The 23,716-nt window shown below is 36.1% G+C and overlaps 1 long non-coding RNA gene across 2 annotated transcripts in view; it reads right to left on the bottom strand.

The window, feature by feature from the left end:
- Window positions 1-7,874: 7,874 nt before the first annotated feature.
- Window positions 7,875-23,716, bottom strand: part of LOC140615879 (uncharacterized) — a 48,980-nt gene continuing 33,138 nt past the window's right edge. For both annotated transcript variants that reach the window (XR_012016390.1, XR_012016389.1), the window contains exon 7: window positions 7,875-7,910. This is a non-coding gene — a long non-coding RNA (uncharacterized lncRNA). The remainder of the gene's footprint in view (window positions 7,911-23,716) is intronic.

Here is a 23,716-nt window from a genome sequence, read left to right as displayed (position 1 = left end):
TTTGCTTCGACGTGGATGGAACCGGAGGGTATTATGCTGAGTGAAATAAGTCCATCGGAGAAGGACAAACATTATATGGTCTCATTCATTTGGGGAATATAAAAAATAGTGAAAGGGAATAAAAATAAGTGGGAAATATCAGAAAGGGAGACAGAACATGAAAGACTCCTAACTCTGGGAAATGAACTAGGGGTGGTGGAAGGGGAGGTGGGTGGGGGAGTGGGGGTGACTGGGTGGTGGGCACTGAGGTGGGCACTTGACGGGATGAGCACTGGGTGTTATTCTGTATGTTGACAAATTGGACACCAATAAAAAATAAATTTATTTTAAAAAAAGGAATCTGTACTCTGAAAACTATAGAACACTTAGGAAAGAAATTGAAGATAACACAAAGAAATGGAAAAACATTACATGCTCAAGGATTGGAAGAACAAATATTGTTAAAATGTCTATGCTACCCAAAGCAATCTATACATTCAATGCAATCCCCACCAAAATACCATCAGCATTTTTCACAGAGCTGGAACAAAAAAATCCTAAAATTTGTATGGAACCAGAAAAGGCACCAAATAGCCAAAGTAATGTTGAAAAAGAAAACCAAAGCTGGAGGCATCACAATTCTGGACTTCAAGCTGTGATCATCAAGACAGTATGGTACTGAAACAACAATAGACACAGAGATCAATGAAACAGAATAGAGAACCCAGAAACGGACCCTCAACTCTATGGTCAACCTATCCTCGACAAAGCAGGAAAGACTATCCAATGGGGAAAAAGACAGTCTCTTCAATAAATAGCATAGGAAAAACTGGACAGCCACATGCAAAAGAAAGAAACTGGACCATTTTCTTACACCATACACAAAAATAACTTCAAAATGAATAAAAGACCTAAATGTGAGACAGAAAACCAGCAAAATCCTAGAGGAGAACACAGGCAACAACCTTTGTCCTCAACCACAGCAACTTCTTGCTAGACACGTCACCAAGACAAGGGAAACAAAAGCAAAAATGAATTAGGACTTCATCAAGATAAAAATCTTCTGCATAGCAAAGGAAGCAATCAATAAAGCTAAAAGGGAACCTATGAATGTGAGAAGATATTCGCAAATGACATATCTGATAAAGGACTGGTATCCAAAATCTATAAAGAACTTATCAAACTCAACACCCAAAAGACAAATAATCCAGTTCAAGAAATAGGCAGAAGACATAAATAGACATTTTTCCAAAGGAGACATACAGGTAACTAACAGACACATAAAAAGATGTTCAACATCACTTATCATCAGGGAAATACAAATCAAAACTACAATGAACTATCACCTCACATCTGTCAGAATGGCTAACAATAGCAACTCAGGAAATAACAGATGTTGTTGAGGATGTGGAGAAAGGGGAACCTTCTTACACTGTTAGTGGGAATGCAAACTGGTACAGCCACTGTGAAAAACAGTATCAAGGCTCCTTAAAATGTTAAAAATAGAACTATCCTGACCCAGCAATTGCACTACTAGGTATTTACCCAAAGGACACAAAATATTGATTCAAAGGGCACATGTACCCCAATGTATATAGCAGCATTATCAACAATAGCCAAACTATGGAAAAAAGCCCAAATGTCCATCAACTTATGAATGGATAAAGTTATGGTGTGTGGAGATTTTATATATATATATATATATATATATATATATATATATATATATAAAATCCATGTTATTGCAAATGGCAAGATTTCATTCTTTTTGATGGATGAGTAATATTACATAATATATAATGACCATTATATATATATATATATATATATATATATATATATATATATAAAATGCCATTTCCAACAACATGGATGGAGATAGAGTACATATATTATGCTTAGTGAAGTCAGTCAGAGAAAGACAAATACTATATGATTTCACTCATTTGGATTCACTCATTTGGAATTTAAAAAATGAAACAATATAGGGAGGAAAAAGAGAGAGGAAAACATAAAACTGAGTCTTAACTATTAGAAAACAAACCGAGGGTTGCTGGAGGGGAAGTGAGTGGGGGGAATGGGTTAAATGGGTTATGGGTACTGAGGAGGTCACTCGATGTGATGAGTGCTGGATGTGATATGCAAGTGATGAATCACTAAATTCTACTCCGGAAACCAACATGACACTGTATGTTAACTAACTAGAATTTATATAAAAACTTGAAACATGAAAACTAACCTTAGAATGAGAAAAATTTTCCTAAGCAAAACATAAAATACAGAAGAGATAAAATTGATAAAATTTATTCAAAACTATAAATTTCTATAGAAGAATTTAATAAATGAATCAAAATAAAATTTTAAAACTGGGGGAAATATTTATAACACATAATAGGAAGGAGTTAATATCCTTAATATATGGAATATTCTTAAAAATCTATGAGTATGACCAGTAGACTAACCAAAAATATTAAGGATGTAATCAGTTCACAACAAAATAAATACTATTGCAAAGATATTCAAAATCACTTACAGTTATAAATCAAAAAGAGCAGAATCTAAAATTAAATAGACAATAAAATAGATAATCCTTAATAATTATGACCTTCTAAAACACAAATACACACCATAAAAACATTTTGAAAAGCTTTTCAATGTATTTTATGATCTCTACCCAAATCTGACAGCTAAAAAAATTTTTAAAGGCACATACCAGTATGACTTATAAATATAAGAATATTAACAAATAAAATCACAAGTATATATTTTAGAACACATTAACACCAATTAGGATTTATTTTAGAAGTGCAATAATGGGGATCCTTGGGTGGTGCAGCGGTTTGGCACCTGCCTTTGGCCCAGGACGTGATCCTGGAGACCTGGGATCGAATCCCACATTGGGCTCCCAGCGCATGGAGCCTGTTTCTTCCTCTGCCTGTGTCTCTGCCTCTCTCTCTCTCTCTGTGACTATCATAAATAAATAAAAATATTTAAAAAAAAGAAGTGCAATAATGGTTTACTGTTAGGAAATCCAACAAATTTTAAGACAAAAGTCACAATCAAACCATATATACTATAAAAGATTTTATTAAATCATAAAATGATAAATTTTATGATTTAATCATAAATGAAAATCATAAATTATTTTATGATTTAATATGCATTACTGATTTTTTTAAATCTCAATAAAATAAGGGGAGGAAAGTGGTCTATCTTTGAGTGTCATTTATAGGAAACCTGGAAATATGTTATAATTAATAGGGATACACCAAAATAATTTTCTTCCAAAGCATGAAAAAAACACAAAGTTTCTCTATCTCTCTGTCCCTAATAAGTTCATTATGGAGGCTTTATAAATTTGTTTCTGTGTTGGTTATTACCATTGGCTCTTGCTCATAGTCTTAACACTAGTGGGTGTTTTACTTGAAAAACTTGAAATTTTACTTGAAAAAGTATCTGTACAAATAATTTGAGACTAAAATGATGTACTCTTCCCCTAAAGAGAATTTTCAAAGAATTGCTTGTACCTAGTACCTGGGGCACTGGCAATCTAGGTCACCTCAACCCAAGCAAGGGCTTGGAATTTTGCTGGCCACTAAGAATGCTGAAATCTGGGTTGAAATCTATAGAAGGACTAGATTCTGATTCTTTTTACTCCAAGTGACCAATGTTTAAGAAGCTGGCCCCAACTGAAGAATAAATTACCAGGCATCTACTCTTGGCAGGCCTCAGATTACAACCTTAGCCTTGTGGGGCTCCTGAAAACACAGCTGTCTCTTCCTGATCAAGAAACTCTCTGGGCAAAAGTGGACAGGAACACTTGGCTCAAATTCTGGATTTTTTTCTTCTAATTCCTTACCATCTTCTTAGCTGGTTGAAGCTCTTAAGATGTTTTTTACATTTTACACAAATTTTGTTACTTGACTCCCAAAAATAGGACTGATCTAAATGACCTAGTCTGAAACTCCTAAAAGCAGAAGTCTTTTTTTTTTTTTCATTATTCTATAGTCAGAGCTTTTTATTAACCTCTAGGATTCAAATATACTTAATAGTACTGTCCCTTGGGTCATTCTATTAGGAACAGCAGTCACTAGTCATTTTTCTTCTTTTCTCTCAGTATTATTGATATATACAGACCTTTCGTGACTTATGATGGGGTCACATTCCAATAAACCCCTCATAAATTAAAAACAATTTTAAATCAAAATGTATTTAGTACACCTAACCTACTGAACATCATAGCTTAACCTAGCCTACCTCAGAACATTTACATTACCCAACAGGCAAAATCATCTGACACAATGCCTATTTTATAATAAAGTGTTGAATATCTCGTGTAATATATTGAATTCTGCACCAAAAGTTAAAAACTGAATGGTTGTATAGGTACAGAATGGTTGTAAGTGTATCAGGCATTTACTCTCATGACCCCTGGCTGACTGAGAGCTGCAGTTCATTGCCACTATCCAGCATCATGATATTGTACTATGTACTGTTAGCCCAGGGAAAAGATTAAAATTCTAAATTTGAAGTACAATTTCTACTAACTGCATATGCTTTTGCACCATGGTAAAGTAAAAAAATCAGGTTTTTTTTTCCAAGTAAGTCTCAATTTTAATAAGATCCTCTACATACACATTTGCTACTAAAATTTGAAATAGCACATCAAAAAAATTACAATTCAATTTCTGAAAACCAGAAAAATCTACCTTATGCACACCCTCCCCTAATTATACTCTAACCAACCCCCCCCCCCCAAGTTTTCTGTGTATTCCTTCTGCACAAGTTACTTGGCTTCCAATTTTTTGATGTTAGGTTTTATCTTACTGACTTTAGGCTTCTCAAACACCTAGGCAACACTCAAAACCTAGTAGTGCTTCCTTAGGTCAAACTGAAAAGTGGACAAATACTGCCGTCATTCAAATGCAAACTACAGGAACTGAAGTCATTCAAATGCAAACTACAGGATTCCTCACAAACCCTAGTAAGTCAGGAACTGTTTATAATTGAACACAGCATAAGTGTAAGGTAAACAGCATAATAATTTATACATATTGTGAAATGATTCTTGCAAGAAGTTTCGTTAACATCATCTCATATAGAAAAAATGTTTTTTTCTTTGTTCTGAGAACCTTTGTTTCTGTTTTCAATTATATGATATAGCACTGCTAACTATCATCATCATGTTATACATTGTATCACCAGAACATATAACCGGAAGTTTGTACCTTTGACTACCTTCATCCAGTTCCCCCAGCCCTCAGTCCCCACTTGTGATAACAACAAATCTGATCTCTTTTTTCTATGAGTTTGGCTTTGTTTGTTTTTTAGATTCCACATATAAGTGAGATCATACAGTTATTTGTCTTTCTCTGCCTGATTATTCTATTTAGTATAATACCTTCAAGGTCCATAGAAACAGAAGTCTTATTATTTCATCCTTCAAGATTTTTAAAAATATTTTATTTATCTATTCATGAGAGATACAGAGCAAGAGAGAGAGAGAGAGGCAGAGACACAGGCAGAGGGAGAAGCAGGCTCCATGCAGGGAGCCCCATGTGAGACTCCATCCCAGGTCTCCAGGATCACACCCCGGGCTGAAGGCGGCGCTAAACCACTGAGCCACCCGGGATTTTTCTCAAAGTTCTGACCAATAAAATAAAGCGAGAAAATATTGTAAAAATAAAAATATTGCCAAGTGAAAATATTATTATTTTTGTTTGAAAACAAAAAACTATTAAACACAAAATCATATAGGTACAAGGTACAAGAAAAATATTTTTTAAATCACTTTTTTCTTTTTAAGATTTTATTCATTTATTCATGAGAGACACAGACAGAGAGGCAGAGGGAGAAGCAGCCTCCATGCAGGATCCTGGGACTCGATCCTGGGACTCCAGGATCAGGCCCTGGGCCAAAGGTAGGCTCCAAACCACTGAGCCACCCAGGGATCCCCTAAATCACTTGTTTTAGATCACCTGTTGAAAATGACCAGAAAATATAATGAAAAACCTAAAATGAGAAAACAAAATATAAATATTATGGTATTTTTTATGTGTCAACTTGACTATATTAATATCTCTCATATTGAATTAAACACTAATCTAGGTGTTATTTTGGAGGCATTTGTAAGCATGACTAAAAGTCTATATTCAATTGGCTTTTAAATAAAGGAATTATTTTAGATAACCTGTATGGGCCTCATTCGATCCATTTAAGGTCTTAAAAGGAGAAAGAACGGAGTCTTCCCAGAAGAAGGCACTCCAACTGTAGACAGCCATTTCAGCCTGCCCTCCTTGATGGCTTGACAAATTTGGACTGGACTAGCTAGGCTTCACAATTGTATAAACCAATTTTTTTGCAACAAATCTTTTAATATGTATCCCCTACTGGTTCTACTACTCTGGTTGATCCCTGACTGATACTATAGGTAATAAATGTAACATGAATTTGTGTGGGGGGGGCCTTTACGAGGGAAAATGTTAAATGTTCCTAAAGAACATAAAAGTAGATAAGGGACTTCACAAATTTCTGCAATGAAATCAAACTATTCCAAACAATTAATGCAATTAAAAATAAAATCCTAACAAGACTTTTTTTTTTGAAGAATTTGACAAGTTTTCTCTAAATAAAAAAGTAATCACAGTGGTGGTGAGAAATGAACCTACCAAATAGTAAAACATGCCATAAAGCTACAATAATTTTTAAAGTGTGAAGTTACCAGAGAAAGAAGCAAATAGATCAAAGAAACAGAATAGGAGGTCAGAAGTTAACATATATGTAAATAGGAATTTAGTGCACAAAAAATGTTATATTCAAATCAGTATGAGAAAGATGGTTGTACCAGTTACCTTTTACTGAGAAACACACTACCCAAAAATGCAATAGATTAAAATAAGAACCATTTACTTAATTCACAGTTTGGTGCTTTGGCAGTTTGTCCTGGAGTAAGCTGAGTAGTTCTTTAGCTCTAGGCCAAGCTTGGTTGATCTTGGCTGAACTTGCTCTTGGGTCTGTGGTTAGTTACAGGCCCGTTGGAGATGACTGGTTTTGAATGTTCTCATTCATATGTCTTATGATTCACTGATGGTAACAGGGGAGACAAAGTCACATGTCTCTAATCACCCAGCAAGCTAAAGTAGGCTGCTTTATATAACATCAGAGTTCTAAGAATAGCAAACAGGTAGGTCTCAATACACAGGCATTTTTCAAGTCTCTGCTTATATTATGTTTACTACTGTCTCATTAGCCAAAGTAAGTCATGTGTCTAAGCTCAGAGTCAGGAGGGGAGGGCATTACCAAAAGGCTTAGCTACAGGGAGGAATGACCCAATTGGAGCCATTACTTCAATCAATCCGTTATAATGAAGTATTCAATAAATGATGCTGGAAAATTGAACCATTTAGAAAGAAATAGGTTAGATTCTTTTATAGCATCAGAATAAATTCCAGGTACATTAAAAATTAAATGTAAAAATTGCTAAATTTTAATAACAAAGCTGGCGAATGACAATATAGAGAAAATATTTGCAACACATATGGCAATAATTAAGAGCCAGAATATACAAAGATATCTTAGAAATAAATAAGAAATAGATAAACACCTCTATTAAAGCAGTAGGGGGATTTTTAGATATACAATTCATTAGAGAAATATAAATGGACATTAATTGAAAGAAAATATGCCTAATATCAGTAATGATCAAATATAAATGAAAACAAAAATCAAAGTATCAATTTTTGCCAATGATTTTGAGAAAATTTAATGTCAAAATTTAATGTCAAATGCTAAAGAGTGTTTGAAAGTAGATACAATCACATAATGTTTGTTAGAATATAAATTGACATAAAATTCCTAGTGAGTATATTAGTACTATCAAAATGTTAATTTGCATACCTCGTAATCCATAAATTCAATTCCTGGTAATTTATCTGAAGAATAAGCATAAAGAAATAGATAAAATATATGTATATAAAATAATATTTATGACATCCTTTTTCTAAGAAGTGAAAACTTTGAAACAACCAACTTTTCTGTCAATAGGATTAAGTCATGACACATACAATGAAATATTATGCAGCATTCAAATGCATAAAATAAATCATTATGTATTATTTCAGAGACATGTCCATAATGGCTTTTTGAGAGGTACATGCAAATTAAAGAAAATATGATCCTATTTATGTGTATATTTTTTATTTGCATGAAAAATTATGAAAGACTATTCACTAAATTACAGGGTCTTTTTTACTTTCTCTATTTTGTCCAAAATTTTTCAAAGTAATAAATTGTCAACAGAAAAAAAAATTGCAATGAAATTAATTATTGTTCTTTAAAAATATCACTTCAAATAATTATTTGACAATGAAGATTTTTATGCCACATTATGGAGATTTTTTTAATGTAGCTAAAAATTTATGAACTTTGAAGATAGATAAATAATGCTGCTCCTGATAACAATGAAGATGAAGTTTTGAAGGTCTCAAAGAGAGATCATTTAAAGAAATTTAGAGCAGAGTATAACCTGAAGTCCCTTTAGAAGCCTTAGGTTCCCACAGCAGGAGTCATTAAGTAAGCTTAAAACAAAACGAAGGTGATTAAGATTAAGAGAGTAAAGAAGGGACATGAGGGATCTAGTCTCTTAATGAAGTCTGCCTATATCCTGTAAATTTCTGTGGCATCCTTCTCTAAATAATATAGCTAATTAAGAGTTACATATGTGAGCTAACCAAAAATTTATGGTCCGAACTAATTACTTAAAGTTATTCTGCACTTCTATTAATGCCAGCGCTGATTAAGCAATGGTAAAATCTCTCTCTCTTTTCAGGAAGAGGAAAGGTGCCAAGTCCTAGGAAGGTAAGGGTTTCCAGCAGAGGCCAAAAACCACATTTTTGTAATTACTTAGGCACAGGTCCACACTGACCAGATTATTCATTCATAAGTTTGGAAATAATTGTCATGAGGAAACAAAAATCTCATAAGTCAAGTTAACAAAGAGCCAAACTCAATGACATTTATTAAATATGAAAAAGATTTATATAGATGAGAAAGGTGTGCTACTTAGCAAACAGGATGAACTGATAGTGACCCAAAGCAGCTATATTATTTTGAAAATGCATTTGAATTCCTTATACTTTTATCTTATTTTTCAGATAAGGATATGGTTCACGCAAGAGTGCTAGCTCACTTTTACAGGTTTTACAGAGGCAATGTGCAGTGGGAAAAGCACAGATTCGGAATCAGAATCTGCATCCCAATATCCTCTTCTAAAAAACAGGCTAAACATTTCCCTCATAGGCTGCTGTGAGGATTAAATGAGTCAATAAACAGATAGATTACAGAATATTACAAATATTTAGTGACTCTTTCTTTTCTTCCCTTCTTCTGGCCATTCTCATTTCCTTGTTAGGACTTCCAGAATCTTCTCTTCCTGTTGCCATCCCCCCATCCTTCAAAGCCCTGCTCACAATTCATCTCCTACACAAACTTACTTTTCCTTCTCATTTTTTTAACGATTTTATTTATTCATGAGAAACACAGAGAGAGAGGCAGAGACACAGGCAGAGGGAGAAGTAGGCTCCCTGCAAGGAGCCCGATGTGGGACTCGATCCCGGGACCCTAGGATCATGACCTGGGTCGAAGGCAGGTGCTCAACCACTGAGCCATCCAGGTGTCCCTTTTCCTTCTCATTTAATGTCTGTACCACATGAGTTACTTGCTTGCTTGAAGGAGGTGGAAAAATTCTCTGGTTTGATTAACAAATTATATAATGAGTTCCAATTTTGTTGCCAGGCATGGCCTTCTCTCTTCAACTAGATTAGAAGTTGCCCATACTCTGGAACATCATCTTAAGCTTCTTGCTCCCCCCACAGCACCCAGCATAATTACATTTAATAATGAATTACAGGCTTATATTGTTTGAGAGATTTTATGTAAGGTACCCAAAATATTTGGGTAAATATTTTATTTATTTGGGGGGACGTAAATATTTTAAAGGCGATTCGGTACATCAATATTGCCAATGCCAGTCACAAGCACTATAGCTATATGGATAGTCTGTGAAAGAAGGAAGGAGACAGTTTTTAATCTGTTCTCATGAAATGATATCCACATCATTATCATCCAACATTCTTTTTTCAATATGATTAAATGTTTCTCAAAACATCTCCTATGTTTCTGAGGTTTAAACTTCAGTTCCATGAAGTTTACACAAAAGCTCAGTATATTAACACTTCTTTCAGGTGATATGTTGGATAAAATATTTTGTATGACTGAAGAACCAATGTATCTGTTCAGAACACATATTATAAACGTTAACTTAAAAAATATAAACAGTTGGGATGTCTGGGTGGCTCAGAAGTTGAGCATCTGCCTTCAGTTCAGGGTGTGATCCTGGAGTCCTGGGATCGAGCCCAGATTGGGCTCCCCTTGGGGAGCCTGCTTCTGCCTCTGCCATGTCTCTGCCTCTCTCTGTGTGTCTCTTATGAATGAATAGATAAAATATTTAAATATATAACTATATAACTAAACTATATAACTATATAACTATATATATATATATTTATATATATAGTTGATCGAGGATAACCTGATTTTAAAAAGCTATCTTGGGATTGTACCAATGTTTTAATAACCATTTAATAACCATTTTATAACAGTAATATCTTATGGAAAAACAGGGGTTTTTTTACTAGCAGTAGAAAATTTTCAAATTTACTCTTCATTATCTAGGTATTTAATTTTTAACGAATGATTGAGTAGATACCACCAAAGACCACACCAGAAAATTTAATATTGACTACTCTTAGGTAGCAGAATACAGAAATATAAGCATTCAGCCACTTCAAATAAATGATTGAGTGATTTTTTTTCTGTTCATTAAGTGATGGGGATAATTTCTGAAAGCAAGATCTGGGACAATGGACAACAGCAAATTCTGGCAGAGGGCTAAAGAGCTGAGACCAGGTTGAAGCGGAAGAATAAATTAGAAAAGTATTTTCAAATCCAGTTGCCATTAATCAGTTCATCATTTACATTAAAAAAAAAAAGTGTGTAGAGGGAGTGAGTAGTCAGAAATCAGATTAGCTCTACTTGAAAGAACATAATAGTTACCTAGAGTATTTGGGAGAGTGGCGAGACTCAGACAATGGAGTTGGGAAGCATTTGGTAATCAGGAAGGAATGCTTAAAAATACATATATATAAACATAACAGGAGTTTAAATGAAAAAACCTATACTTGGCATCAAAGGAAGTAAGGTCAAGACCTAGCTCTGGCCAAAGCTCGTTTCTTTATCTGTAAAATGAAGGAAATAATATCTGCAGCACTGAATTGAGAGAAGTAAGAAAAAACCTTCTAAACTGTCTATATACAGTATTGCTTTGAGTTTCTAAGTTTTCTGCAGGCTCCTATCTATTCTTTCTGCCCCCTTCTTTCCTTCCCCGAGGATGAGTCAGGATTAAGGGCAAGGGTATTTTATTGGCTCTAGGTGCTAAGGAACCTAGAGGTGGAACTTTCCCTAAAAGAAGCTGAAGGACCAAAGCTGGATCAACAAAGAGTATAGTAAAATAATTACCTTGGCTAATGGGAATACCATAAGTCCAGTTAAGCTAAATTTTCATTAGCTTTTTATGCAGCCAAATCAACTTGATAGCTTATATTGAACTTGCATTCATATACAATTGTAAAGACTTTACTTTTTCTAAAAATCATTAATCCTTATTCTATACTTGTGTTGCTGGTATTTGAAACCAGTGTGCAACATTTTTACTCCTGTTAAATTGTATACTGTTGACTGCACCCGTGGGGTCCAGTCAGCTAAGATCTGGCATCTTAAGTATTAGCCTATCCTCCTAGATTTGCATCATCCATGACAGGCAGCATCTACCCTGAAGAAGCTTTGAAATCAAATAAATTAAAGTGGCAAACTAAGTTTGATAAATACTCTATCCTGAATAAACCCTCTTGAAGATTTACAACACACATTTTCATACTGGAGTTCTGATAGCCTATAGTAAAGAACTCTGGTAAACTGCATTTAATCTTGTATTTCCCAATTTTTTTATTGACCATGGAACTCACCTTAGGAAATTTTGGTATTAATAAGGAATGGGATACTATGTTGCCAGTAAGTAGAATGAGGCACATCTATTTGAACCGACATACAAATATCTTCAAAACATATTAAGTGAAAAAAAAAAAACAAATCTAAAACAATTAGTATAATCTAACTTCACCCTAAACAATGAATAAATAAATATACTACCCTAAACAAGGAATAAATAAATATACTACCTACGTGTGTATGTGTACATGAACATGTAAGCAATATATAGAAAGGACTGGAACAATAAATATCTTACTGCTTTCAATAGTTACACATAGAAATAGGTATAAAACCTAATGCAATGATGATAGAGACTTTTATATTTTACTGTATGTATCTCATATTGTCTCAACTCTTTACATTGAGAATGTATGATAAATCATTTCTAATAGATACTTTTTAAAATTATTACAGTACTGTAGGGTGAAATGAGCTAATGTTTTAGTCAGTGGTCATATACAACTACATTTTTACATTGTAACTGCCCAGATAGAATTACAGAAACAAATAAACATCAACCTGTCCTTTCAGAAAAATCAAATTAAAAAATGTGCTATCTCTTCAGATTCTGAAAATCAGTAAAACAAGGCTTTGTAAGATGAGTTGAACAGACTTGAACTTAGGTAAGAAATGTCTCCCATATGGTTTATTCAGATAAAAGTGTGGGTATTATGTAGTGTAATTCCTACAATCTGTCTTGACTGACATGATGTTAAGGTAAACAGAGAACCAACCTCAAAAAAATCTAAGAGATTAAAATAAGAGGGCATCATAGAGCAGCACAAAGAACTGACTTTGGTGTTGGATAGTTCTGGGTTCAAATCCAGACTTCTCCACTTTTTTAAAGCCTCAAGTCACCTCATCTGTAAAATAACATTATTTAAGGCTTTTTTTTAAGATTTTATTTATTTATTCATGAGAGACACACACACACACAGAGGCAGAGACACAGGCAGAGGGAGAAGCAGGCTCCATGCAGGGAGCCCGACATGGGACTCGATCCCTTGTCTCTAGGATCACACCCTGGGCTGAAGGCGGTGCTAAACCGCTGAGCCACCCGGGCTGCCCCACATTATTTAAGACTTAACCAGAGTGGCTCACCGGTTGAGCGTCTGTCTTCGGCTCAGGATGTGATCCCAGGGTTCTGGGATTGAATCCCACATCAGGCTCCCTGTAAGGAGTCTGCTTCTCCCTCTGCCTCTGTCTCTGCCTCTCTCTTTCTGTGTCTCTCGTGAATAAATAAATAAAACTTAAAAAAAAAAAAAAAAAAGACTTAACTGAAAACTCTTGAGTAATATATCTCAATTTACACTTAACATGTTCCGCTACAACAACCTCCTATACTGCTTTAGGGAAAAGGCTAGAAGTCTGAGAAAAATTAGAGCTCCACCAGAAATGAAACCAAAAGGGAGGCTTGGAATCCAGGAAAAGTCATTTCAGTTTCCTTGTAAACAGTATTAATACTGACAACTCAGTGTTTACTACTGAGCATGAGTGGAAGAGATCCTGACAGAGGAACTCATAGCTGTGCTCTGTGGCCCTGGTTTGTCACCACTGAATCCTTACACGGGTGGCTGAGCTGTTTGGGCCCCAGAAATACTAATCACAGTTCCAGTGAACTTAGAGCCAAAGATTTCAGATCCATAGCAGCTACACCATGTGTTGAAGAATTCTTAATAGATACACATAACATCTTTCACAGGCCTTTACAAACATAATGAGGTGAGTTACTACACAAGAAAGATGAGAAAGAATCTAAGAGGAGAAAGGGACTGAAGTTATGAAAGACCTAAGGCAAGGGATAGCAAGAGGTAATTCCAAGTGGTCACAGATTTGTGGTTTAAAGGAGTACCGGCCAAAAATTATAAGGACAAAATTAAGATTTCAGGAACATGAATAAGAATAAAGTTTTAATTACTAATTTTAGGAAGCAATGGATTCATCTTATTTAGCATTCAACTAAAAGGGTGATATGTTTAAAAGAGACAGGTTTGACCTTTTTGTGATTTTTATCAGCCCCTGGAATCCTACTGTAAACTCCTTTAAAATGTAACCTTATGGAACTAAAGAAGAGTATCACTTCAAGGTTTTTCAGTAAACTGCACATAATTTCTCTTCATAAGGACAAGGGGCCTGGGCAACTTGTGTTCTAAGCTGTGGAGGTAGAGCGTGCCAGGGAGACAAAATGGTATCAGGATAAGCCCTTCATAATCAGCCTCCATACATGCTTGCTTCTTGGGATGAAGAGCTACAAATCAACACCATCGATTTTAGGAAGGCAACTGGGGGTATATATCACTCTCGTGGAGCATTTTCCATAGGAAATGTTTAAGCTATTTAGTCCCTCTTATATACACTCTACCACCTGTCATCTACACCAGAGCTGCTCAGGGGAAATATTTTGCCATCTCCTCATCTCCCCACGGAAGAATTTTTCCCAAGCTTCTATCATTTATTTTCTCTGCCATTGGTAAATTTGGAAAATATATCTGATCTACAGCTGAGCTCCACTCTTTTCCTTCTTTCAGAGGGAGCCTATTCTTATTTTCCCTGCCTTCCTACTTACTAGTACTTCCCTGACTGAGTACTTACCCTAAGTACTTGGTACTTAGTATTTCTCCAACAGAGACATCAGCCCTGTCCAGACTTCCAGGGTCCAGGTAGGTAAATCAGGCTAATCCTCATGTTCAGTTGGGAGAAACACTTGGCTCCCTATTATCCATATCCTCTAACCTGACCTTTATTTGAAATAGAGAGGATTTTTTTAGACTTCACACATTTTTTAAAATATTTATCAAATTGTTGGGAAGCTGGGTGGATGAGATGGGTGCCCTGACTGGAAACCCTTCAGAAACTCTAAAAAGAGTGCCCAAATATGATGAATTTATTTTAACCATAGCCCAAACACCATATGATTCAAAGAGTCTTAACCTAATGTCTTTGGGTAGGCCCCAAGAGGTCCATGGACTCTGTGAAAATTTATAGAAATCTTTGCATGTTAATTGTACTCTTCTCTCCCTAAGAAAGGTTAAGAAACATCTACCTAATTATTGAGAGCAATAAAAACTTATAAAGAAATCTCAATGCCAGGTACTTCCAGCAAACCTATAATTTTAGATTATCCTCACTGCTTCAAAGCTCCAAATATATATAAAATAAAATGACTCTATTTTCACCATTAATGAATAGAAGGCTTAGCTAAATATCTCATACAAGAATGTCTCTATTATTTACATCAATCCTATACCAGTCAGTTTGTGTTTTTATTTTTGTTTTTTGCTTTTTCTTTTTTTTTTAATTTTTATTTATTTATGATAGTCACACAGAGAGAGAGAGAGAGGCAGAGACACAGGCAGAGGGAGAAGCAGGCTCCATGCACCGGGAGCCCGACGTGGGATTCGATCCCGGTTCTCCAGGATCGCGCCCTGGGCCAAAGGAGGCGCCAAACCGCTGCGCCACCCAGGGATCCCTGTTTTTTGCCTTTTCTGATAGCTCCCTAGTCAATTCATTACCATCCTCAGGATAAATAAAATAAGGAATTTTTCCATACGTTTTCAAAATTTGTTGAGTTTTGTTTGTTTGTATCATGAGGAAAAGCCAAATATTGAACAGTTGGCTACAAACTAAAAATTTACCAGTAGGCATAGAGAGTAAAGGGCTCCAAATTCCACAGAATCTTTAATTCTGGGAAACAATACACACGCACACAGAGACAAATGCAAAAAAAAAAAAAAAACATACAAAAAGTGTTTTGTTAAAAAAAAGAACTGCAGGCTTATACCATGAGCACATCTAGATTCTGCAGTTGAGAAATTAATGTAAAATTTTACCTCAAACCAGAACTGATAGAAATGAAGCCCTCAAAAGCACTTGAGATTCCCACATTGAAAACAAACAGCTGGTTGGGATGCCTGGGTGGCTCAGCAGTTGAGTATCTGCCTTTGGCTCAGGGCGTTATCCTGGAATTCCATGATAGAATCTGCAACAGGCTCCCGATGGGAACCTGCTTCTCCCTCTGCCTCTCTCTCTGTGTCTCTCATGAATAAATAAATAAATCTTTAAAAAAAATAAAAACAAACAACTGAAAATGAGCCAAACATTTAAAAATTACGAATTTTACTAAGAAACAATCTACTCTAAGGGGAGTCAGCAGATGTGACCACAGGAAAATGAAAACCTCCAAAAATCCAAGATATTAGAACTACCTGACAGACTATACAATCAGCATGTTAGAAGTTATTAAAGTATAATAATAGCTAATATTTATTTAGTGCTTGATTTGTAAAATTATAAGCAGCTTGGATAGATTTGAATAAACACTAAAATTCAGCACAGAAAAATTAAATTATAAAAAGTGTGAAAAGAGTTTAATAATTGTAGACTATAGACTTGAAAGACATACATATATATGTATATATATATAAAGAGAGACAAAGACAGAGATCTTTTTAACTCAGTTTCAGAAGTAAAGGACTCAGGATTCAAGAAAAACATAAGTCCTCAGATTTAAAGGGTTCTCCAAGTACAGAACAGGATAAATAAAAGTAAACCTACACTTAGAAAAATGGTAGTGAAACTGCAGTACATCATAGAGAAAATCTTAAAAGTAACAAAAACAAAGAGTGAAAGACAGATTACCTGCACAGCTATGACATTTAGTTCCCAATAGCAACATTCATAATGTCTTCAAAGTCCTAAAATTCTAAATCCAGCTCAGCTTTCATTGAAGAGTGACAGTGCAATGATAAACATTTTCAGAAAAACAAAGTTGAAAAAAATTATCATTTGCAGATCTTTATGGAAAGAATTGAAAGATGAAGAAAATTGGGCCAAGAAGGAAGGAATAAGCGAAGGAAAAGTGAGCCATATCATCAGTAAACATTAGGTAAATATACTAAGTATATTCTTTAAAAATAAAATAAACAACATTAAGGGAGGGTTACAATTGAGGTAGTTCTAAAATACTGAAGCAGGGGAACAATATTAAAAATGGAATGGGGGACAGCCCAGGTGGCTCAGCAGTTTGGCGCCGCCTTTGGCCTGGGGAGTGATCCTGGAGACCTGGGATCCAGTCCCACGTCGGGCTCCCTGCATGGAGCCTGCTTCTCCCTCTGCCTGTGTCTCTGCCTCTCTCTGTGTCTTAAAAAAAATAAATAAAAAATAAATAAATAAATAAATAAATAAATAAATAAAATGGGGAAAGTAGAATTAAAACATAAGTTTTTGAGAAAGGTAGAGATATCACTTTAGTCTTTGTTAAATCAATCATGTATGTTAAATTTTAAAGGTTACCACAAAAATAGAAACAAAATATATAGTATCAAAACAGTAATAGGGAGAAGAAGGAATAGAGAAGGAAGGAAGGAAAAATAAAAACATCCAAAATAAGGGAATAGCAAAATAAAGACAAATGGGATGTATAACGAATAAAATCATATGTTTTAATAATCGTAATAAATATGAATAGATAAACTTGATAGTTCATAGTAGGAAATTTTTATATTAAATTTTTCAAATCAACAGTAAGCTAAAAGAGATATATTGAAAACATATGAATACAGAAAAGCGAAAATAAATTAATAGAAAAGGTACACTACTGCTTCTCCAATAAATCACCAAAGGCTAAAGATTGTAGATGATACTGGTGCTTAGAACAGGCAGAGAGGACAAGTATAGGGATGCGAACTGGTCTTGGACACCAAGCTGGGCCATCTGGTCAAAGACATGATGAAGTTCCTGTACGTGATCTCTTTTCCTTCGTTGACTTTCCTTATGGGGCCATTTCTTGACAATTAGATACTAAAAATGGCAGTCTTTCAGAGACATAAAAGTGGTTAATAGGAACCATAATGACTCATGACCTACTGATTTAGATGGCAAATGCCCAAGGAAGTAGTAACTGCCATTCATGGTATCATCTAGGCAAGGCAACCATTATCTGAGGGAAGACTACTGGGGAAAAATTCAGCAAACCCTATTCTCCCCTTGCAAGATGGCTGGGCACTGTGACTCTGTGCTTGTGCATCTGATCCCTTCTTTCTTTTGTGGCAATGTCTCTGTTCCTCCGCCCGACAGGCTGCATTTGATCAATGGTATATGGCTGCCACCCTGGGTAACTTGGCTAAAGCCACTCTGACCTCTGGAAGATTAGTCTTCTGATTAGCAGTTTCCTGATCCATATTTATTGTCATTGCAGAGAACTCAGAATTCTGCTGTGATCTAGCCCATGTTTTTTATATCAGCAAAATAAAGTGAATTAAATATAAGGATGAAAAGATTAGATATACCAAGAAAATGTTAAACAACATAGACTGTTGGACAAAAAAAAAAAGGATAGGAAAGATTTAAAAAAAGGAAAATTTCACCAAGGAGATATAACAATCCTGAACCTATGTGCATCTAAGTTGTAGCTTCAACTTTTTCAAAGCAAAAATTGACAGAATTACAAAAAAGAAATTGACAAATCTAAAGTCTCATAGAAATTTTATATACCTCCCTTAGCAACACATAATATAAGAAGTCAATGAAGTCTATGATATAAAAGAACTGAAAAACATTAAACTAGCAACCCCTAAAAAAACCCTTATGGAAAATATACTAAGTTCTCTCTCTCCTTGCCATACAAAGAATTGTCCTGAGAGACTTCACAAGGACTATTCAAGTGAGGCCAGTTTCTCCTTGTGCCTTAGAAAAAGTCAGGACTAGAAATGCTGTTGGGGGTTTAGGAAACAACCCTAAAAGGAATGCTGAGAGCCCAGCTCAACACTAAAGAGAAAGAACAGTGACCCCAGGACTTTAGAAGGAGGTTCTCAGTCTAGCATCCACAGACTCCAGGGAACTAAGCTTCCAAACTCACTGGAGCAGCAGCTTACAGGTGAAAGCCATAGGTCTCAGGTTGACCAGTCATATGTGGTAGAAGTTGACTAGGCCATAGTGGGTGATTTGGAGACTCAAGCTAAACACTGATTGGTCATCTGAATGGAGCAGACACTTCTGGGAACAGAGAGCTTACAAGTTCTATAAATCAGAGGGAATGTTCCCATCCCATTTCTTTTCCCCAACCAGGCTTACCGAGAACAGCAGACTTTGACAAGGTGAAGAATTTAGTTCTATAACACACCATAGCCTCCCTCTTTCCTGGTTCAGCCCAACCAACCTCCTAAAATACTTCACTTTACAGCCAGAAAGAGGCCGACATGCTTTTAGAACAGTCTCTAAACAGATACTGAAATTAATAACTCACTGGGTTCATTCTGCCATTAAGGATCCCAAGGATATGGGAAAGTAAATAGGTTTTCAGACAGGAAGTAGGTAGGAATAAAGTTTGGAGGCCCTCCTCCTACACACACAAGCTGTACGTTTCCAAATGCAGGTTACAGGAAATGAGAGCAGAGAGAGATTAAATGTCTGATTTAGTCAGTGAGCTTCATAGCCAAGATTAGAACTCCAGGCTTCCTCTGTGTCACACTGTTGCCATATTTCCTGTTTTCCACTCTGGCTAATCACTACATGATATTTGAAAACCAGTCACCAGGCTAAAGAATGTAAAGGCTTCAGGTAATTAAGGATGTTGTTGATAAAGAGCCAAGAGAATGCAATCTATATGTAAAATATTTTCCCATATGTATAATAAAAAATGTGAACTCCAGCTATTAGGATTAATATCCTCCTTCACTTTGCATTTGGCTATTAGGTTCATCAAAACCAGAAATTTGAAGAGTGAGGCATGCCAAAGTCTCTCCTGTTCACTTTTGGTTTTAGTTTTTCAACAAAACTTACTGCCTGAAATACAAGAAATGAATCAATCAACCAATAAAACAATCTAGAACCCATATATTTTCGCCAGTCTTAAAATACATATTTATTATGTTTTTGATAACAGGTAATGGAAATAATATACCTTTTGTAAGAACTAAGGCATTCAATTCTTCCTGGAAAGAAACTAAAGACACATTTAAAGCAGATGGCTTGTTCTGCTATATTCATTTGTTATATGTTCATTACTGCTATTTGTTCATTTTTATACTTTACACCAGAGATTGGTAAACCTTTTCTATAAAGGGCCAGATAGTAAATATTTTCAGCTTTATGAGCCATATAATCTTGGTTGCAATTACTTACCTCTGCCACTGCAACAAGAAAGCAGTCATGGATGGTATGTAAACAAACGAGCATGACTAGCTTTGGCCACGGGCTGGGCTGTAGCCTGCCGGTTTTCTGCTCTCCAGTACAAACCATATTGTGTGGCAGGACAGGATAGTTTGCCAAGTGAACTATATAGGGTAGACCAGTTGACTGGCATTTTTGTATGCAATAAAACTTACTTAATCTTTTCTCTTTATAACTTATTTAAACGTCTTATTTCACCAACAAGAGTATAAGCTTTTTTGATGATAGACAGAAATTTATTAATTTATTATTCTCCCTGGACTTCACACAGATGACATTTGCCAGAGGAAAGAGCATGGGTTTCACTGTCAAAACGATCCAAATTCAAACTCTGGTCCTGTCATTGATTAGGTGTATGACCCTGGATGGGTTATGGACTCTCAGCCTCCATTTCTTCATCTGTGAAACTGGGGATAATACCTACTTTATACTGACAATGCAAATAACATGTAAAGGAAATAATATAGCTTCTGTAGGAACTAGGGCATTTAAGTCTTCTTGTAAAGGGTTAAAGACATTCATGATAGCCCATGGCTTATTCAATGTAAAGCACATAATAACTGATGAGTCTGACTCCAGGTCAAAATCCTATGTGTGATCTTTCAGGCCTGACTATGGGTCATTAACAAGGCTCTGCCTGGCAGGCCTCATGGGGTGAAGCTGTTCTTCCTACATCAGAACAAGATAGTTTACAAATAGAGTATCTGTATTTTCATAGGATATACTAATTTTCTAGACTCACTTTAAAAATCAGACTTTTCTTTTATAAGTGCCTATGCTAAAATGGCCTCATCACAGACCATTGAGTTCAAAGACTCAATCAATGCACAGCCTTATATTTTTCTCCACAAAGCTCTTTTGAGGATGATGATTGAGAATGAATACCAGTATCTGGTCATGGGGGTGGAGGTACTCAGGAGTGGCAGTACCAGCTCCCCTGTCTCCCTTCAGCTTAAGGTATGTTACTACACATGGTGGTGGTATTTATTCCCACTCACACCCACACAAACCACTTGTTTGCATCCTGAGATGATGTAATGGCTACTGCTTGTCATTTTTTGTGTGACCTACTTATTCAACATGAGCTTGAAGGGCTAATACAGACTTAAAACCAATTTATTTGGGGTGTAGCTGTTTATCAACCCAGTGTTAGAGGAAGGCTTGTTCTATGGTAATTACTGTGGTTTACAGGATGTCTCAAGTGTATTGTACAGAATTTACAACCCCAGTATTACAGGCTAGGAAGCAAACAATGGGTGACGAAGGCAATGTTCCAGGCTCTATTGGTTTGTTTGTTGCTTATTAAGATGAAAAGGCATTATGTAGTCAGTATTTCAATAAAAACAAAAGAGGTGCCTTTCAATATCCAAACATTAAAGGTCACAGAGCCAAGATAAGAGGTCATACTACCAAGAAGCAAAAGGAAAGACTTAAAAGGATTGATCAATGAGAACACTGCTGTGGTTTCATTTTTCTCCTAGACATTATAGAGGAGATAAAGTGAAATCTGAGAAAACAGAATCTCCCAGTGCCTATGGGAGAGGATACAACATACTATATAATATCAAAGAGACAATCGTATTGCAATTTGTGAACAGTCAGGGGAAGCAAACTTGTTTTGGTTCTGCCAAGATTACAGAGCACACAGAAAGTGATAAAAAGTCTAAGGGTAAGCAATGAACACCTAAGGAAAAATAAAACTTCGAAGGATTTCTTCTTTATAGATAATCAATTTGGGGATCACTCTCACTGTAGCTGAATTCCCTGAACACATTTATTCACAACTACTCAGAATGCTTCCCGCCCACCATCCCTACCAGACAAGCCCTCAGCAGTGGCTGAAAAGGAGGTAATTCCATACGTGCCAGGGTGGTGGGTAATTAATGAGGTAAATCAGCTTGAGGAAAGATGTACAATGCATTCTACATCAAATATAAATGATTTTGAGAATATCCATGCGCTGTTCGCTTTTGCTAGCTCTAAGTTGAGAGCTTCCAATCTGTATCTAAATATTGCTTCTGTCAGAGATCTCCTCACTGATACCAACACTACGAGTTTTTGAATGCCCTGGCACTTCTATTCACCTCGTTTCATCCCCATCCCAATTGCTCAAGGTAGATTTTATTTCCATTTAAAAAATGAGGAAAGTGAGCCTCTGAGAGATTTGGAAAGTGACCGAAGACAAAGAAGTAGTAACTTATAGAATCAGGATTCAAGCCTCAGGCTACTGATGCCAAAGGATCAGGCAAAAGGCTATGATTCAGAGCTCTCCTCCACCATATACACTACAGGCCTGAGCAGGGGGTTCTGTTGACAGCCTGTCTGCCCCCCACTGGACAACCATGTGACCTTTAGGAGCTATGGAACCCCTCTAGGCCCCAGTGGTCCCATTCATCCAATGGGCGATATTAACAGTCCCCCTCTTTCAGAAGCATTGTGGAGATTAAGGAATTCATGTGACCTGCTTAGCTCAGTACTTGGAGTTGTGTGTGCTCAATAAATGACTTCTGCACTCATTACTCCCACAGGGCCTTTTTCTAAACTCTCTGCTTGTAAGAGGCCTGGAGTCATGGTGCTCAGATTTTAAGAAGTGCTCAATAATAACTGACACCTTCTAGAAAAGAGTTTGAGTATGAGCTTGTTTCCAATGCAATGACACTTTCTACTCCTTGCTCTTGCTGGGACCCTACAGAGATATGCTCTCCTCAGGGGCCAGCCTCGCATGTAGATGAATGTCTTTAGTACATGTGCTGTCGAAGGGAGCACAGATGAATGTCTTTAGTTCTATCGAGATCACCCAACCCTGTGAAAGTTAGTCTTCCACCTATTTTGACCCCTGAAATCCATATATAAGGAAAAGCCCTTCATCCCTTACTTGGAGATTATGCCTAAATTAAAAGTTCCCTTTCTGTATAGGCCTTATGACCTAGCACTCTGAACACAGATGATCCTTTCTTTCTTTCTAAAAGTAGTCTCAGTACCATCAGAGCAAATGAAGGGTAGAAGCCCAAGCCCAAGGGCAGGGGGCACAGCAGGGGGGAGTATAAATTGTATGCTGTCATTCTTATCAATCTGAATATTTAGACCAAGACGGTAGTATCTCTCTTCCCAATTGCTCCTTCTAAGTGTAAGTATGGTGGGAAAAGGTCCTAAGCTTCCCTTTGTCATGGTTAACCCCATATGAACATAAGGAGAATCAGCTGTGTCTGGTCTTATGCAAGAGCTCAGAAGAGAGACTGACAATTCCATGCAGATGGTACAAGGAAAAGACCTTCTTTTGGTAAAAGACCCAGGATGTTCTCCAGGCCAACGCTGAAGGTCTCAGCTGATAAACCATTATTGATAAAAGCAGGGACTAAATGCAGAAAGAATATGAGGCTGACAGGATGGAGTGAGCTGGCCAGGACAGGCAAAGCAGGGTGAGGTGACTAGGGACAGAGAAAACAAGGACAAAAGGAAACGG

The sequence above is a fragment of the Canis lupus genome, chromosome 24, assembly GCF_048164855.1.
Source record: "Canis lupus baileyi chromosome 24, mCanLup2.hap1, whole genome shotgun sequence".
In the NCBI taxonomy this organism is placed as follows: Eukaryota; Metazoa; Chordata; class Mammalia; order Carnivora; family Canidae; genus Canis; species Canis lupus.
The sequence above is the reverse complement of the archived record's forward strand: the minus strand, read 5'-3'. Positions and strand labels throughout refer to the sequence as shown.